At 40.8% G+C, this 19,650-nt stretch overlaps 1 pseudogene; it reads right to left on the reverse strand.

Annotated features, from left to right (window-relative positions):
* Positions 1-792: 792 nt before the first annotated feature.
* On the reverse strand, positions 793-1,933 carry LOC121138203 (annotated as a pseudogene).
* Positions 1,934-19,650: the final 17,717 nt, after the last annotated feature.

Below are 19,650 nucleotides of genomic sequence, written 5' to 3' on the forward strand. Positions count from 1 at the left end.
CATAAACCTGGAGACTTTTTGGAAGTTTTCTAGGGATTTATACCACCATGATTACTGTTGCCATCAAAGCCAGGCTGGGGCTAAGGGTGATGCTAAAAGCATCGGACTTGACTTTCCATATGCTGTCATCATCGGCTACTGTCTACTTTTTGAATACCAGGCTGCCTTCCCAAACAGCCCTCATCTTCTAATATATGGAAGAAGTACGGTGAACATCATAACCCAATCCCTGCACAGTTAAAAAAGACTTTATATATATATATATATATATATACATATATATATGTGTGTGTGTATTTACATATAAATAAATATATATACATACATACGCATTTCTAAGTTACATTCTCTGGAATTCCCTCTTCTCTACTCCTTGGTCCATGCCTCTGCCTGGCTTTTCCTGTGAGGTGACTGGTGCTGACTCCTGGGAGGGTAGAAGAGAGACAGTGGGGTGTCCCCTCTCCCAGTCCTTCCCCACAGACATTTGCTGCAAGTTTTACATTCTACTTTCATTGCCATGGTTTCTGCATCCTAGGAGCCAGTATGAGGAGCTTCTTGCCAGTCCTGGGAAGGGAGGCAGCAATCCTGCAGCAGGCTTTCTGTCCATCCTAAGAGCTGTCTGCAGTCACTGGTTGAGAGAGGGCAGCTGTGCAGTCTTTGGCCTCCAGGTCCATTTTCATTTTTTTCTGTGTACGCCTTTTCTTAAATATACAGTCCATCACCTTGTCTCAGCGTGTGTCACAAAATATTCTCCAGGGATTTCATCGTCTGGGTGGTGTGGCTGTCCCAGAACTATCCATGCAGGGAGGCATGCACCTGTGACAGCAGAATGCAGCTTGGGGTTCCCTTCTTCTGTGCTTTGTGGTACATGTCTGTGTCCCCAAAATATCGGGCCCAGTACAGCAAGCCTTCCTTCTGTTGCTTTTCTTTCCAGCAGATGTTTTGGAGCTTTGCGATATAGTCATCTTCCACATTCCATTCAAATGTTTTGAGGCTGGAGCCTGTGTATTCGTCAGAGACGGTGTCGGCCACATAGTACACGATGTTCAGGTGGTCAGTGACTCGCTTGTGGACATGGCCCACCGACGGCCTCGGGCTCAGACTGTAGGGTGGGCTGGACACCATGAGCTGGCTGAGCGCTGACACAAGGATAAGAATGAGGATGGCATAAGTTGGACAAATACTCCTAGCCTGCCATTACCCTGGTTCTCTCTGCGGTCCTGCCTCTGCTGGTAGGTGTATCGCATTCAGCCATTGCTGTCGACATGGACGTTACTGGAAGGAAAGCCACCTCCAAAGAACATGTTAAAGAGGTCTTCTGGGGAGATGTCGGCTTCAAACCTCGGTGGAAGTCCCCGTGGCTGTGGCCGTATCGGGCAGCCTGACTCTTGTCGTCACCAAACTGGTCGTACTGTTTCCTTTTCAATGGGTTACTGAGTATGGCATATGCCGTGCCAATGGCTTTAAAAGCTTCGGTGGCACCAGGCGCATGGTTCTTTTCTGGATGGAATTTGAGGGCCAGTTTGCCGTAGGCCTTCTTCAGGTCCTCATCTGAAGCACTTCTGCTCACCCCTAGGATCTCGTAGTAATCTTTACACTGTTTGACCCTTTTCATGGCTGCCACCTGCTCTGAGGTGTAGCCCTTGGTGCTCTCTCCTCTGCCTGCCTAGCCGTTGGCGGTGGGGGTTTCGGCCCCACGTGTCTTCCTGTGGGTGGTGTGGGATGTATCTGTGGGTTGGGGTTGATCCCTGGCAGACTGTGATTTTTGGTTGAGGGACTTGATCAGTTCGATGACTCGTGGTGTTGGGTACAGCCGCTGTTCCTTCTCCAGGAAGCGCAGCACCCTGTCTGGCTGGTTGCTTTGGATGGCCTTGAGGGTGATGCTGATACAGCACTCGGATTCATCCTTGTTGGTAAGTTTGGACAAAGGTTTTTCTATCTTGTTGATTTTCTCAAAGAACCAACTCTTCATTGAGTTGATTCTTTGTATTGTTTTCCTAGTTTCTACTTTATTGATTTCAGCCCTCAATTTGATTATTTCCTGGTGTCTATTCCACCTGGGGGAGTTTGCTTCTTTGTGTTCTAGAGCTTTCAGCTGTCAGCTGTGCTGTTAATTCTCTAGTATAAATATTCTCCAGTTTCTTCATGTGGGCACTTAGTGCTAGGAACTTACCCATTACCACTGCTTTCAAAGTGTCCCATAGGTTTGGGTATGTTGTGTCTTCATTCTCATTGAATTCTAGGAAGTCTTTAATTTCATTTTTTATTTCTTCTTTGACTCAGGAATGGTGCAGTTGTGCATTATTCAATTTCCATGAGTTTGTAGATTTCCTACTTTGAACTTAATACTCCATTCCCAACCACACACAATTAAACACCAACAATAAACAGTTGACAATTATCTATATTCTAGGGAAAAATTAATATACCATCTAAGGCAACTGTAGGGAAATCGGTAATTGTTTTCTTAGAATTACTACCAGGTGATGGTGACTCTATGGGATCCTGGAGAAAAACAAAGCTAAAGAAATTATTCATCTCAAAGGCTAGTTTAACATTTGTAGCTGGTTTCTGAGATGGAGGTGACACTTGTCTGAAGTTCTTATCTAAAGCTCTCCAGAGTGTTATAAGAAGGTTGACCTGCTCAGCTATCTATTCTGGAAATATCTAGATCAGTTTTAGTCCAAAACAAATCCTTGAGAGATATAGCATTTCAAAGACATCATGTTGAATCAAGTAGAATCAATATTGTGGGGCACCATCTTCTTTCTGGAGACATAAGAGACTGCTGTCAAGACATTTCATTTTTCACTGTGTAAGATTTAAACATTAATATCAAAATAGAACGGTTTCTTCCAGTGCTATCCATTTACCTGCGAATTTCAAGATTCCATTGTTTTTTTCTGCTGAGTAATACTCCATTGTGTAAATTTACCACATTTTCTCTATCCACTCTTCGGGTGAGGGGCATCTAGGTTGCTTCCAGGTTCTGGCTATTACAAATAATGCTGCTATGAACATAGTGGAGCAGATGCCCTTGTTGTATGAATTTGCTTCATTTGGATATATGCCTAAGAGTGGAATTGCTGGTTCTAGTGGTAGATTAATTCCAATTTCCTGAGGAATCTCCATACTGATTTCCAAAGGGGCTGTATGAGTTGGCACCCCCACCAGCAGTGAAGGAGTGTTCCCCTCTCTCCACATCCTCTCCAGCATAAATTGTCTTCGGTGTTTTTGATTTTAGCCATTCTGACAGGAGTAAGATGGTATCTCAGTGTTGTTTTGATTTGCATTTCCCTGATGGTTAAGGATGTTGAGCATTTTACTAAGTGTCTCTTGGCCATTTTAGCCTCCTCTATTGAGAATTCTTTATTAATTCTGTACCCCACCTTTGAATTATATCCATTGGTGTTTTGGAGACTTGTTTCTTGGGTTCTTTGTAAATTTTGGAGATTAGCCCTCTGTCAGATGTAGGGTTAGTGAATATCTTTTCCCATTCTGTGGCCTGCCTTTTTGTCTTTTTGACTGTGTCCTTTGCCTTACAGAACCTTTTTAGTTTCAGAAGGTCCCATTTGTTAATTGTTGATCTCAGTGCCTGTACCACTGGTGTTATGTTTAGGAAGTGGTCTCCTGTACCAACTCGTTGAAGAGTATCTCCCACTTTCTTTTCTAAAAGTTTCAGTGTGGCTGGATTTATGTTGAGATCTTTGATCCATTTGGACTTAAGTTTTGTACAAGGTGATAAACATGGATCTATCTGCGGTCTTCTGCATACCAGTACCCAGGTATGCCAGCACCATTTGTTGAAGATGCTTTCTTTTTTTCCATTGTACAGTTTTAGCTTCTTTGTCAAAAATCAGGTGTTCATAGGTGTGTGGGTTAAAATTAGGGCTTTCGATTCGATTCCATTGGTCTACCTGCCTATTTTTGTGCCAATACCTAGCTGTTTTCAGGACTATAGCTCTATAATAGAGCTTGAAGTCAGGTATGATGATGCCTCCTGAAGTTACTTTATTGTATAGGGTTGTTTAGGCTATCCTGGGCATTTGGTTTTTCCCTATTAAGTTGATTAATGTTCTTTCCAGGTCCTTGAGGAATTGTGATGGAATTTTGATAGGGATTGCATTGAATCTGTAGACTGCTTTTGGCAAGATTGCCATTTTTATTATACTGATCCTAACAATCCAAGAGCATGGTAGATGTTTCCATTTTCTGGTATCTTCTTTGATTTCTTTCTTTAAAGACACAAAGTTCTTGATATACAGGTCTTTCACTTCCTTGGTTAACATTATCCCCAGGTATTTGATGCTGTTTTTGGCTATTGTAAAGGGTGATGTTTCTCTGATTTCTTTCTCAGTCACATCATCATATTTATATAATAGGGCCACTGATTTTTTTGAGTTTAACTTGTATCCTGCCATATTGCTGATGGTGTTTATCAGCTCTAGGAGTTACCTTGCAGAGGTTTTTGGGTCACTTATGTAAACTATAATATCATCTGCAAATAGTGAAAGTTTGACTTCTTCTGTTCCTATTTGTATCCCCTTTATCTCCTTTTGTTTTTTTATTGCTGTAGCTAGAACTTCAAGTACAATATTGAAGAGATATGGAGAGGGTGGACAGCCTTGTCTTGTTCCTGATTTTAGAGGAATTGTTTGAGTTTCTCTCCATTTAGTTCTATGTTAGCTTTTGGTTTACTCTATATTGCTTTTATTATATTCAGGTACGTTCCTGTTATCGCTGATCTCTCTAGGACCTTTATCATGAAGGGGTGCTGGATTTTGTCAAAGGCTTTTTCAGCATCTAGTGAGAAGAGCATGTGGTTTTTCTTTCACAGTTTTTTAATATGGTGGATTACATTGATAGATTTTATAATGTTGAACCATCCCTGCATTCCTGGGATGAAGCCTAATTGATAAAGGTGGATGATTTTTCTGATGTGTTCTTGAATCTGGTTTGCGAGTATTTTATTGAGTATTTTTGCATCAATGTTCTTGAGGGAAAATGGTCTATAGTTTTCTTTCTTAGTTGTGTTTTTGTGTGGCATGGGTATCAAGGTAATTGTAGCCTCGTAGAAAGTGTTTGGCAGTGAGCCTCCTGCTTCTATTGTGTGGAAAACTTTGAGGAGTATTGGAATTACCTCTTCTTTGAATTTCTGGTAGAATTCTGCACTGAAGCCATCTGGGCCTGGGCTTTTTTTGTTAGGGAGAATTTTGATGACTGCTTCTATTTCATTAGGGGATATATGTCTGTTTAGATTGTTTATCTGTTCTTGATTTAGTTTTGGCAAGTGATACCTATCCAGGAAATTGTCCATTTCCTTTAAAGTTTCAAATTTTGTGAAGTACAGATTTTCAAAGTATGCCCTGATGATTCTCTGGATTTCCTCAGAGTTCGTTGTTATGTTCCGTTTTTCATCCTTGATTTTGTTAATTAGCATGCTCTCTCTCTGTCTTTTGGTTAGTTTGGACCGAGGTTTATCTATTTTGTTGATTTTCTCAAAAAAACAAATCTTTTTTTCCAGTTTAAAATTAGATAAAAACAAGATTGCTTCACAAGTCAGTTCCAGGTCTCTCTCCCTTTCCCTCCCCTCCTCCCGTGCCCTCCCCCCAACTCCCCCCCATTATCCCCTCATTCCCACAGGGAGGGTGAGCCCCTCATGGGGTTGTCCATAGTCTGTCATTTCATAAGGCAGGGCCTAGACCATTCCCCAAGAGTTCAGTGTGATAGTGCTCCTCACATTGTTCTATGGGAGTCCAAAGTCCGTGTGTATACTTGGGATGGGTACTGATCTGCTGCCCAAGGCTCAATAGATTCCCTAGGCCTCCTCACTGACACCCAGATTGAGGGGGTCTTGATCAGTCCCATGTTGGATTTCCAGGCTGATGCCTGGGATTCAAGAGCTAACCATTGTCTGGTCAGCTGTTCCTGGGGGTTAAAGCAGCCCAGTCTTAATCCCTGTGATCATCAGTCCTCCCTCTCTGTTACTGGCTTTCTTGAGTTCAGCTCAGTACTTAACCGAGGGAGTCTGCGTCTTCTTCGATCAGCCACCAAATGAAGTTTCTGTTTCCCAGACTCTCTGGCCATAGGATTGTAGGCTGGCACTCCCCAGATCTATGTCTAAAATACATATATGAGAGAGTACATGCCATGTTTCCCTTTTTGTGACTGTGTTATCTCACTCAGGATGGGTTCTTCTAGTGTCATCCATTTGCCTGGAAACTCATGATTCCATTGTTTTTTTTCTGCTGAATAGTACTCCATTGTGTAAATGTACCACATTTTCTCTATCCACTCTTCGGGTGAGGGACATCTGGGTTGCTTCCAAGTTCTGGGTATTACAAATAAAGCTGCTATGAACATAGTGGAACAGACATCTTTGTTGTATGAATGTGCATCTTTTGGATATATGCCTAAGAGTTGAGTTGCTCGGTCTTGTGGTAGGTTTATTCCCATTTTTCTGAGGAATCTCCATACTGATTTCCAAAGTGGCTGAACCAGTTGGCACTCCCACCAGCAATGGAGGAGTGTCCCCCTTTCACCACATCCTCTCCAGCATAAATTGTCATTGGTGTTTTTATTTTTAGCCATTCTGACAGGAGTGAGATGGTATCTCAGAGTTGTTTTGATTTGCATTTCTCGGATGGCTAAGGATGTTGAGCACTTTCTCAAGTGCCTCTCACCCATTTTAGACTCCTCTATTGAAAACTCTCTATTTAGTTCTGCAGCCCACTTTTAAATTGTGTCCTTTGATGTTTTGGAGACTTGCTTCTTGTGTTCTTTGTAAATTTTGGAGATCAACCCTCTGTCAGATGTGGGATTAGTGAATATTTTTCCCATTCTGTGGGCTGCCTTTTTGTCTTGCTGACTGTGTCCTTTGCCTTACAGAAGCATCTCAGTTTCAGTAGGTCCCATTTATTAATTGTTGATCTCACTGTCTGTGCTACTGGTTTTATGTTCAGGAAGCTGTCTCCTGTACCAATTCACCCGAAGGTACCACCCACTTTCTCTTCTAAGAGGTCCAATGTGGCTGGATTTATGTTGAGGTCTTTGATCCACTTGGACTTAAGTTTTGTGCATGGCGATAAACATGGATCGATTCACATTCTTCTACATACCCGTCTCCAGTTGTGCCAACCTTAAGAAAGACATGCCAATGATGGTAAAAAAGCCTACAGAACACCAAATAGAGTGGACCACAAAAAATCCCCTCAACACATAATAATCAAGACCCCAAAGATACAGAATAAAGAAAGAATATTAAGAGCAGCTAAGGAAAAAGGTCAAGAACCAACTCTTTGTTTCATTGATTCTTCTCAGTGTTTTCCTGGTTTATCTTTGATTGATTTCAGCCCTCAATTTGATTATTTCCTGGCGTCTATTCTTCCTGGGGGAGTTTACTTTTTGTTTTCTAGAACATTCAGCTGTGCTATTAATTCTCTATTATGACTGTTCTCCAGTTTTTTCATGTGGGCACTTAGTGCTATAAACTTTCCTCTCAGCACTGCTTTCAAAGTGTCCCATAAGTTTGTGTATGTTGTATCTTCATTCTCATTGAAATCGAAGAAGTCTTTAATTCCTTTTTTATTTTTTCCTTTACCCAGGGATGGTGCAATTGTGCATTGTTCAATCTCCATGAGTTTGTATGTTTTCTGCGATTTGTGTTATTGTTGAATTCTAATGTTTATGTATGGTGGTCTGATAAGATGGAATTTTTTTGTGTCTATGGAGATTTGCTATGTTTCCTATTATGTGGTCAATTTTAGAGAAGGTTCCATGTGGTGCCGAGAAGAAGGCATATCCCTTTGTATTTGGGTGGAATGTTCTATAGATGTCTGTTAAACCCAGTTGGGTGATAACTTTTATAAGTTCTTTTGTTTCTTTGTTAAGTCTATCTGGAGGTCCTGTCTAGCAGTGAGAGCGGATTGTTGAAGTCTCCTACTATTAGTATGTGAGATTTTATGTGCATTTTGAGCTTTAGTAATGTTTATTTCACGAATGAAGGTGCCTTTGTATTTGGGGCATAGATGTTTAAAATTGAGACTTTGTCTTGATATATTTTTCCTTTGATGAATATGAAGTGCCTCTTTTGATTGATTTTAATTTGAAGTCTAATTTGTTAGATATTAGGATTGCTACGCCCACTTGTTTCTTGGGGCCGTTTGATTGGAAGTTCTTTTCCCAACCCTTTACTCTGAGATAATGTTTGTCTTTGATGTTGAGATGTGTTTCTTGTATGCAGCAGAAGGAAGGGTTCTGTCTTGTATCCATTCTGCTAGTCTGTGTCTTTTTATAGGTAAGTTGAGGCCATTGACATTGAGGGATATTAATGACCATTGATTGATGATCCTTGTTTGTGCTTGATTTATTGTTAGTGAAGATATTTTGTGTACTTTCTCCTCCCTTTTTCTTTTGGTGTTTTGTAAAGTGTGATTATATATTGCCTGTGTCTTTGTGAATGTAGCTATCTTCCTTGGATCTAGGTTTTCCTTCTAGCATTTTCTGTAGAGCTGGATTCATGGATACGTATTGTTTAAATCTGGCTTTGTCATGGAATATTTTGTTTTCTCCATCTATGGTAATTGAGAGCTTTGCTGGATATAGTAGTCTGGGCTGGCATCCTTGTTCCCTTAGCGTTTGTAGGACATCTGTACAGGATCTTCTGGCTTTCATCGTTTCCATTGAGAAGTCAGGTGTAATTCGGATAGGTCTGCCTTTGTATGTTACTTGGCCTTTTTCTTTAGCTGCTCTTAATATTTTCTCTTTACTCTGTAGGTTTGATGTTTTGATTATTATATGGCGAGGTGACTTCTTTTTCTGGTTGAGCCTATTTGGTGTGAAGTTCTCTTTCTTAGTTGTATCTTTGTGAGGCTTGGGGATCAAGGTTATTGAAGCCTCATAGAAAGAGTTTGGCAAAGACCCTTCGGCTTCTATTGTGTGGAACACTTTGAGAAGAATTGGTATAAGCTGTTCTTTGAATTTCTGGTAGAATTCTGCACTGAGGCCATCTGGACCTGGACTTTTTTTGGTTGGGAGACTTTTGATGACAGCTTCTATTTCCATAGGGGCTATAGGTATATTTAAATTGCTTATCTGTTCTTGATTCAGTTTTGGCAAATTATAGCTTCCAGGAAGTCATCCATTTCCTTTAAATTTTCGAATTTTGTGGAGTACAGGTTTTCAAAGTATGACCTAATGATTCTCTGGATTTCCTCAGAGACTGTTGTTATGTCCCCCTTTTCATTTCTGATTTTGTTAATTTGCGTGTTCACTCTCTGCTGTTTGGTAAGTTTGGACAAAGGTTTGTCTATCTTGTTGATTTTCTCAAAGAACCAACTCTTCATTGCATTAATTCTTTGTATTGTTTTCCTGGTTTCTACTTTATTGATTTCAGCCCTCAATTTGATTATTTCCTGGCATCTACTCCTCCTGGGTGAGTTTGCTTCTTTGTGTTCTAGAGCTTTCAGTTGTGATGTAAATTCTCTGGTATAACTGTTCTCCTGTTTCTTCATGTGAGCACTTAGTGCTATGAACTTCCCCCGTAGCACTGCTTTCAAAGTGTCCCATAGGTTTGGGTATGTTGTGTCTTCATTCTCATTGAATTCGAGGAAGTCTTTAATTTCTTTTTTTATTTCCTCTTTGACCCAGGGATGGTGCAGTTGAGCATTATTCAATTTCCATGAGTTTGTAGGTTTTCTGCAATTTGTGTTGTTGTTGAATTCTAATTTTAAAGCATGGTGGTCTGATAAGATGCATGGAGTTATTCCAATTTTTTTGTAGCTGCTGAGTTTTGATACGTTGCCAAGTATGTGGTCGATTTTTGAGAAGGTTCCATGTGGTGGTGAGAAGAAGGTATATTCTTTTTTATGTGGATGAAATGTTCTATAGATATCTGTTAATCCCAGTTGGGTCATTACTTCTATTAGACCCTTTGCTTCTTTATTGAGTTTATATCTGGTTTTCTGTACCTTTGAGTTGTATTTCTTCACCTTCTTCTATACCTATTATTCTCAGGTTTGGCTTCTTCACGGTGTCCCATATTTTCTGGATATTTTGTGTTAAGGATTTGTTGGTTTTGAGATTTTCTTTGGTTGACGAATCTATATCCTCTAATGAGTCTTCAACACCTGAGATTCTCTCTTCTATCTCTTGTATTCTATTGGAGATACTTGCATCTGTCATTCCTGATCATTTACCCAGCTTTTCTATTTCCAGCATCCCTTCATTCTGTGTTTTCTTTATCATTTCTATTTCAGCTTTCAATCCTTCAACTGTTTGAGTTGCTTCCTTAATTTTATTGGTTGTTTTTTTTTTGTTGCTCTTTAGATTCTTTGAGAGATTTGTTTATTTCTTGAATTTTCCCCCATTTCATGGATTTTTAGTTTGTTTTTTCTTCTATTTCTTTAAGGGATTTCCTCGTTTCTTCTTTGAGGATCTCCATCATCTTCATGAAATAAATTTTAAGGTCTGTCTCCTCTTCTTTGTCTATGTAGTGCTTTTCCGGTCTTGCTGGTGTTGGATCCCTAGATTCTGTTGGGGTCATGTTGGTGTTTCTATTGCTGACTGAGCTCTTATTCTGTCTTCTTCCCATCTCTTCTTCCAGTGGGTGCTGTTGGGGCCATTCCATCTCCACTGGTCTCCTTCCTTCCTGCAGCTGAAGCTGGGGATGCTGACATGGTGTTTGTGGCCTGGAAGGGCTGATGTCTTTCCTGGAGCTGGACTCGCTGGGGTTGGGGTCTTGGAAGGGCTGATGTCTTTCCTGAAGCTGGACTCGCTGGGGTTGGGGTCTTGGAAGGGCTGATGTCTTTCCTGTGTGGGCAGGTCTTCTGGATGCCAGGAGCGGTCCCGGAAGATCAAGGGGATGGGTGTTGGGGGGGTACCGCCTGAGACCCAATCTCACCTGAAGCTGGACTGGTTGGGGAGGTTTGGGGCTTGAAAGGCCTGATGTCTTTCCTGTGTGGGTGGGTCTTCTGGATGCCTGGAGTGGCCCCAGAAGATCAAGGGAATGGGTGTTGGGCAGGGGGTCCTGCCGGAGACCCAATCTCACCTGAAGCTGGACTCTCTTGCGTTTACAGCTTGAAAGGGCTGATGTCTTTCCTGTGTGGGCAGCTCTGGATGCCAGGAGTGGCCAGGAAGATCAAGGAGATGGGTGTTGTGTGGGCGCTCAGTCCCCGCCGTAGAAGCAATCTCACCTGAAGCTGGACTCGTTGGGGTTGGGGGTCTTGGTAGGGCTGATGTCTTTCCTGTGTGGGCGGGTCTTCTGGATGCCAGGAGCGGCCCCGGAAGGGGATGGGTGTTGGGCAGGGGGTTCTGCCGGAGACCCAATCTCACCTGAAGCTGGACTTGCTGGGGTTTTGTTTCTTGCAATTTTTGGTTAGTGTTTCCTTCCATTTCTCTAAAGGATTTTCCCATTTTTTTTCATTTTTGGTCTGTTTCATATTCATGAATTTGTTTTTAAAATCATTCTCTTCTTATTCTGTTAGGAATATTCATATGTTGCTGGTGTAAACTCCTCAAACACTTTAATTGTCATATTTGTTTTTCTGTTTTTGAATGTGCTCTTCTACTGTTATCTTCCCAATCTTTTTTCCAATGGAAGCAGGTGGGGTCTCTTCCTGTCTTGGTTGGTATTGGTCCAAGATACTTTTCCAGTGTAATAGCAGGTACAACACTCTGATGTGTCTCAGGTAGGTCTCAGGCAATCTCTCTCCTTATGGTGGGAGGGGAACCAGCACAGCAATATCAGCAGACTCAAAGTTGCTTGGTACCCAGGATTCGAGTAGACCTGCCTGCAGTCCACAGGACAGGAGAACCCAGAGTTGGTAACCAGAAGTTGAGCCTGAGATAGGGCCACAAGATCACCTCTACCCTGAGTGGGCATGAGAGTAGACTATCAACTCATGGTTACTTGATCCACCAGCGGAGATTCATCCCTGTTTATGCATCAAAATTTGATAAATAGTCAGTTCTTCAACTCGGAGTTCTGCCTCTCTCTGTCTGCTAAGGTTTGAGATTAAAAGATGTGACACCATCTTGATCATGCAACCTTGTTGGGTTTCAATTTGAGAATGTGTACAAGAGAAAGTGTCTTGGCTGAAATGGAACTATGTCTGTATAGAAGGATAGCCACAAACCCACAGAGATGCTTATGCCTGTGTTTCCTGATTTAAAAACATGTACATTAGTATGTGGCAAGAAACAGTTTTAATTGAAATTCAAAAGTAAACCTAGCATTTTGAGAAATGAAGAGAACAAGGAGGCATAGTGGCTCAGTCTAACAATCTGTGCCCTTGTATATTGAGATTTAGCCTGAAAACTGTGAATTTTAACCAAATAATTGGACACATGTTAGAAACAATGATATAGTTCTGGAGAGATTGCTCAGTGGTTTTAAGCATCAGCTGCTCTTGCTAGAGGACCCAAGTTTGGTTCCCAAGGTCTACATAGATAACAATGTCCATCGTTCAACTTATAGTGTATCTGATGCTCTCTTCTACCTTTCTGGGATGCACAGAAACTCATTTGCTACACATGTGTACAATCTGTCAAAACGCATACACAGGTAATGAATATCAATTATTAAATATTACTGTGCATGTAGGCATACTTTATAAATACCAGTATTTAGATGAAGAGGCCATGGGATTTTTAGGAGATTGTAGCCTGTCATCTGTACAAAATGATTTTCCGAAATTCCATTGCTAAACAGAAAACACTGTTTTCAGTTACCAAAGTAGTATTAATAATGATAATAACATAAGAAGTATAGGAAGAAGTAGAGGAAGAAGAAGAAGAAGAAGAAGAAGAAGAAGAAGAAGAAGAAGAAGAAGAAGAAGAAGAAGAAGAAGAAGAAGAAGAAGAAAAATGAGGTGGAGAAGGAGGAGGAGAGGAGGAGGGAAAGGAGGAGGACCCATATCTCTCACTGCAGCTTGTATAGTACTGGGTGGCCAGTGGATTGTAATTGAAATTGGGAAAGGAAGAGGGACTGAGGAAGAAGACATTGATTCCATGATGGATTATATATGAGATCACACTTTAAAATATAGTAATAGATTATGTGTGTTACTAAGTTGGCAGCCTGGAGCTGTAGTACTGTCAACCAAGTATTCATAAAATAGGAACATTTCTCAGACTAAAATGTGTATAGTCTGCAATGTGGACAGAGGCCACTCTTCTTTGCTTTCAAATAAAAAGTTCTAGTCTTGAATGCAATCTGTCACCTGTTCTCAAGGAACATTCTTAGGGTGTCCAAATTGACAGTATAATCTTTTGTAGCCACCTGCCTCGTAGTAGTTGTAGCAGATGAATGGAATGGGGTTCCTGTCTAGGAATGTAACTGAGAGATAGGGAGCTTGCCATACATGTTCCATGTCCTAAATTCAATCTTAGTGTTGGGGGAGGAAAGATTGGAAAATGAACCCTGTAACATCCTTCAGAGAGGCATACAGAAACATCGTAGATGCTATTAAAATTTCCTTCCCTGAGTTCTTGGTCTTACTGGAGTGTGACAGTCAATCATTTGGGGGAAAATATCAAATGAAGGGCAAATATGTGTAGAGAACGTATATATAAATATATAACATTAATTGCAGTGATTCTGGTGATAGATTGGCAAGATGACTAAGCAGGTACTGTCAATCCACACCATATGTTATTTTTCAATTACTAGCCACCTTGTTGAAGACGAAATGGGAATCACTAAATGAACAAAACAATAGTGATGAGATTACATGAATGGGGTGTGGTGACATATCTCTGAAACCAGTACCAGGGAATTACTGAGATCTGAAAGCCTCCTCTGATTGCGAGTCAAACCTGGGTTTCTGCAGCAGACAGAACTCTCTCTTACCACCTATGAATTGGAGAAAATTATTGGCGTTAGTACACTAAAGCCTTAGGTGTAATTAGGGATGCTCTTCTATCTTGTATTCAATCATTTATAAATATTTTTAATTCTTCCTGGAAGAACTTATTGTTCATTTGAACAGTGTGCAGAGGAAGATTTACTATATTAGTGGCCCTGTCAATTGGGTCTAGTCCAAGCATAGGAAATTGTCTATGAAAGAGACCTTGAAGGGTTTTGGTTCCCAAACTTCATAATGTTATGGTATATTTGTGATGATGACACTCCAGGAGAACTTAACAAGAATAAAGTAGTCATCTGGAAGAATCCATTTCTCAGTACATTCTGAGATATACTGTGGTATAAGAACAGCATCAACCATTGCTCTGACTTCCAAGGCTTGCGAAGATATGCTCTCCGTAAAAGACAATTGGGTTATGCAGGCTTCTACCAAGCTGGTTAGTCTGAAGCCTCTGCCAAAATCTGCTTAGCTGAAGCTTTAAGAGACACTCTTAACCACCTGAGGTTTTTCCCTGCAGTCCCCCAGGGACTAGGGTAGAGTACACATGGCCCTGACTTGTTTGTACTTATCTTTTAAAATCTAGTAGAATTAGAACTGAGAAGTAAACTGGCAAGATTTCTCCAATCATCTAGGCATATTAATTTGGATATAAAGTAACAGTTTTGCAAGGCTTGAGCTCAGATCAGAAATGCATGGCATGGGTTACATACCAAGTGGATGTGAACAATCTGGCAAACTGAAATTAGAGCCTTTTGGGGTGCCTGCACAACACTGTAGTTTGGGCTCATATTACCTCTAGTTGACACAAACCTGCCTGGGGTTCAACTATTAAACCCCAGTTCCTCTTATAGCCAAAAAATATTTACACAGGAAGCAAATGCACACTGCAGAGATCCTATAATGTGGGCGATTCTAAAGGATGTACAATGTTTAGTTGGAAGAAAGAAGAAATGCTGGATTTGATTTGTGTCCCAGGAGAGATTCCTGTATAGGGAAACCTTGATTCTGCAGAGTTATGAGGAAAGCTGGTTAGCAGGGAGGCTATGTTTATTCCACATGACATCAGCAGGCCCTCCCTAAAATTCCATTGCGTCTTGGAGACCATGGAATCCTGTGAGGTCACTTGTGTTGTAGCAACACAAATGGCGTTTGAAGGGGAACCAAACAAGGGAAAGGCAGAAGATGGCTGATCTCCAGCCTCAGTTTAAACTGTCAAAGAAAAAAGTCCAAAAGGAAGTACAGTGAGTCCTAGGCTGAAAATGGCATGCTCTTTAGAGAAGGTTTTGTTTAGCTTGGACTTTGAGTAATGGAGCACAGGAATTGTGGCTTCTGGAAAGAAATTGGAATTCACTGCTTGTCAGGTCTTCTGGAAGTGAAGGATTCCAGGCTAGGAATTTGTCACTCCCAGAATCCAGGAACTGGCAAGGTAAAGTTCTTCTCCTTGGAGCTCTTGGTTTTAAATCTTACAGAAAAGTGTTGGTTGATGGAGGACCAGCAACAAAATGAGGCCAAATGGAAATAGAAACTAGAAGAGTGTTTCAGCTCTAGGATGGTCATCACTGTACTTCAACACCAGTGGATAACTTTAAATACTGTGAACATTGTTTGTGTTTCCTATGTTGTCAGTGACGTCACTTTGAGAATCTGGTGATCATGTCCTGTACCTGTATGGATTCTCAAGCCATCTATAGTCATGTGCTTGGAGTTAAATGTCAGGAAGATTTGGATTCTGAAGAAAGACCTGGCTGCCTGTGCACTATGATAATTACTTCCTAGCTTCAAAACTCACAGACTTGTGAATTCTGAGGTAAGATGAATGGAGAATCTGCATTTGTGAATAAGATGAGGAAGTTCCTTCTTTCTTTACTGGAGGTATGTGCTGAGGGGCAAGTGGAAAACAGGTGCCTGAGAAATGCAACTACCTTCCAAGGTGTGAGAGCTGAGATCCCCTGCATGGGCATTTCAAGTCTGGGGCAGAATCCACAGTCACAGGCAAGGAGCATTCTGGAACATTTGTAGGTCTCAGAATAATCTGTACATCATCTATATTTTGTCACAATGCAAGTTTACTTGTGTTCATCATCCTACAGTGACTGCTGGAGAGCTATCACCAACCTGAGCCCTCCTCAACAGAAAGGAAATGAAACAGCAGATGGAGAGTCTGAACACCCAGATCGAGCAAGTGTCCAGAGAAACAAAGGAGTTGTCATGTTTACTCATCTCCATCACTGAAGAATCAACTGAACATAAGTGTTATTTTTTCCCAATACCATGGTGACCATTTTGACTCCATAATTTCATCCTTTGTTTATATCATCTACAACCTGAGCTTCTGTGTTTCTAAATACTTAGTGTTTCCATATGCACAACATAGTATCTCTATATGCTTTCCAGAATCAGAATATTGTTGGTTCCAAGCCCCCACGGGGTCTCATTGAGTCACTGGTCAGCCAACAGGAGCATCTTGTTTTCCAGTCCAAGTGCATCATATTTCTAAGTCCTGCCTTAGTGCCCTGGGCTTGTCCCACTGATATCAACATCTAACACTGAGAGAAACAAAATCTCTTCCACCTGGGGATTTTCTACTGTGCTGTAATCCTGTATATAAAGCTGCTCCCTCTCTACAATGATGAAGAGGCCTTGAACATCTTATCTTTCATTTCAATCTCTAGACTTTCACCTGATATATTAGACTTCCTCATGGCGTGAGGTTCCACCAAGATTTGGAGAGACTTGGAAGTTTGAGAAAGATCGGAAAAGAAAGGATATTGGAAAAGAAAATTCAAAAAAGTGAGACTTGGGAAAGATGAGAATTGAAAACAGATACCTCAATTTGTAAGTTATTAAAATTGAATAAGTAATTCTCCTGGCTTTCAACCAACATCAAGTTCAGGAAAGTGAGAGATTGTCCTCTGAGTTTAGGAGAGCATACAGGATTAAATGTCTGGGCTTTTGTCTGACACCAAGATTAGGGAAGAAAGGGGAGCCTGAGAAATCACCCTCAGAGGCTGACCAGCAGGTATTTTTCCATTTACAGAGAGACTGGGAAACAGGAAAGGACCTAAGAGAGATATGCATGGTACCCTAGAGAAGGGGAATGAGGCAAGATCTTCTGAAAAAATTCGGAACACGGCAAGGGGTAGGGGGAGTGGGAGCTGGGAAGAAGAGAGAGGGAGAAGAGGAAGAGAGAGTAGGTCATGGGGGAACAGGAAGGTTGAGGGGGGTTAAATAGGGGAAAGAGGGTATCATAGGTTAGAAAACAGATCTGGCACCAGTGAGACCTTTAGTGATCTGAAGGGATGACACCAACTGGCATTCTAAGCAATAGTGAAGAGACCACCTTGAATGCCCATTCCTGATAATGAACTTGATGTCTAACAATCCTGGAGCCTTCATGCAGTGACTGATGGAAGCAGAGGCAAACACCCACAGTTAAACACTGAGCTGAAGCCATGGAACCCAGTGACAGAGAGAGAGGAGAGATGAGCAAATTGGCAAAGAATGGGCTAGGAAAACCAGCAGAGACATCTGACCTAAACAGGGGAGAAAACTTGGACCCTAGACCGACAGCTGGCAGGCCTGCATGGGACTGATCCAGACCCCCTGAGTGTGACTGTGAGAGTCAGTGAGGAGGCTTGGGCAACCTATGGGGCCCTGGGCAGTGGGTCAGTGATTATCCCTCACACATAAACAGACTTTGTGTGTCCATAACACAAAGAGGGATGCTCTCTCAACCTGGAGTCATAGGGGTGTGCCTGGCCCCAGCCCTGAGAGAAATTACAGACTCTAGATATCCCCTATGTGGAAGGAAGTGGCAATAGGGTGGGAGGCTGGTTGGTAGGAGGGGAGGGAGAGGGAAATAGGATTGTCATAGAAAGTAAGCTATTTTAATTTAAAATAATAAAATAAAAAAGAAAACTGGGTACTTCAACTTCTATGGCTGTATTGATAGAACAGTTATTAGAATTGTTAAGTAGACAAGGTACCACTGTTAAGCAGAAGACAGATAAGATTCTATTTTAACTTTGGGAAAATGAGTCCACGGTTTCTACACTCCAGAAGGCTTAATATTCATGATTGGGAACTACTTAAATATGACCTCCAAAAGGCTATTCAGAACGAAAGACCCGAATATTTTCCTATTGTTGCCTTTCTCTGTTGGAGATTAGTGAATGATGCTCTATGGAGTGATAGTGCTAAGATGAAGAAACAAAAGTCTGATCTTGAAAAAAATATTTAAAAATTCCCAGGAATATCAATTAGTAAAATACTGCCCATGTTTAACTTTTAACTGAGCTATTAGTACTTGGTTAGCATTGTGCCATGCTACATTACAAGGAGTGGATATAAATATAGTTCCTTAGTGTACCTCAGAACTTCTAAAAAGCAGAGATGATGAGGGGCACACAGAACATTTTATCACTCAAAAAGTTATTACCACTCAAGAAACTCTGTTTACCCACATGTCAGAAAATTGGACAGGACTGTGTCATTTTTAGCTGGGGGTATTGTGTCATTCTCCATCCATATGACCTAATCCAAACACATGGAAATCAGAGTTACCCATATGGGTAGAAAAATGGCCCCTATGTAAAATATAATTGGATGCTGCTCATAAGGTGGTTCAAGAGCAATTGTAGCCTGGACATATCGAACTTTCCACCTCCACTTTGAATGTACCTATTTTTGTTATAGAGAAAAATATAAAGAAAATGGTACCTGTTACAGGATATTTGTGAGAGGTAATTAAAACTCTGATGGTCATGAATGCTGCTAAACCAAGAATGCTCAATCCAGTAGGAATTCCAAAATACTGGTTCAAATATTTTTAAAAGGACCTGATGTTAATTTTACCACTTTCAACTCCTCTCAGATTGCCTAGTTAAAACAGAATACTGATGATTGGAAATGGAATGATGGGGAAAACCATGAGGGTCTTTTTCAAACTTTTGTTTTAATTCCAAGATTGGCTAGAGCTGTACTGTCACAAGAAATTTCAATTAAGGAAGTTTCATTTCTAAACTGAATCGTGACTTGGGGAAAATGGATGACTAAAAGATGTATGTATGATCTATATGTATCATGTGGCTACACCGGTATGTGTGAAATGTGATGGTGCTTGCCTGATTTTGAACCAGTTGAATTGCTTTGGATATTAATAAAAGGATATTTTAATAGCTTTGGAAAGTTAAGAAGCTACCTAAGTTGCTTTTGATATAGCCAAAAAGATCATCGAGCCAGTCAGGTTGTTATCATGAAAGTTTGGTTATTTAAATCCTTAGAGGCAGTCAATGAAAAGTAACAGAGGACTACGACATGGCCTAAAAGCCAAATAAGTCTTTATGAATGATTCTATACAGATATCCAAAGAGAGTCTATAGGAATTCTCCTAAATTTTTATGGTTGGAAAAGGAATTCTAGAGCAAAAAAAAAAAGATTTTGAGAAGAAACCTCAGGGAAACTGCTGTCCTGTTAGATACCATCTACAAAGAAATAATTTGTAGATACAAATTTGTAAATGTCAGTTAAGATACAAATGAGGCCTTGTCATCTATCAAGAACTTCATAGATTGGATTATATATTGGATAAGAAAAACAAATATTCACAAACTACAACTAATTTTCAAAAGCTTTTGGGACATAGTATAGATTGCCATCTTTGAATGATTTTTAGAATTTGTTGGAGAAATATTCAATGGTTGCTTATCTCAGGTTGAGAGAGCACTGCAGTCTCTTAGCCTTCACCTCTGAAATGACAGATATCTGGGAGGGCAAATTGTTTTAA

This window comes from Mesocricetus auratus, unplaced genomic scaffold, assembly GCF_017639785.1.
Source record: "Mesocricetus auratus isolate SY011 unplaced genomic scaffold, BCM_Maur_2.0 contig_11144_pilon_obj, whole genome shotgun sequence".
Taxonomy (NCBI): Eukaryota; Metazoa; Chordata; class Mammalia; order Rodentia; family Cricetidae; genus Mesocricetus; species Mesocricetus auratus.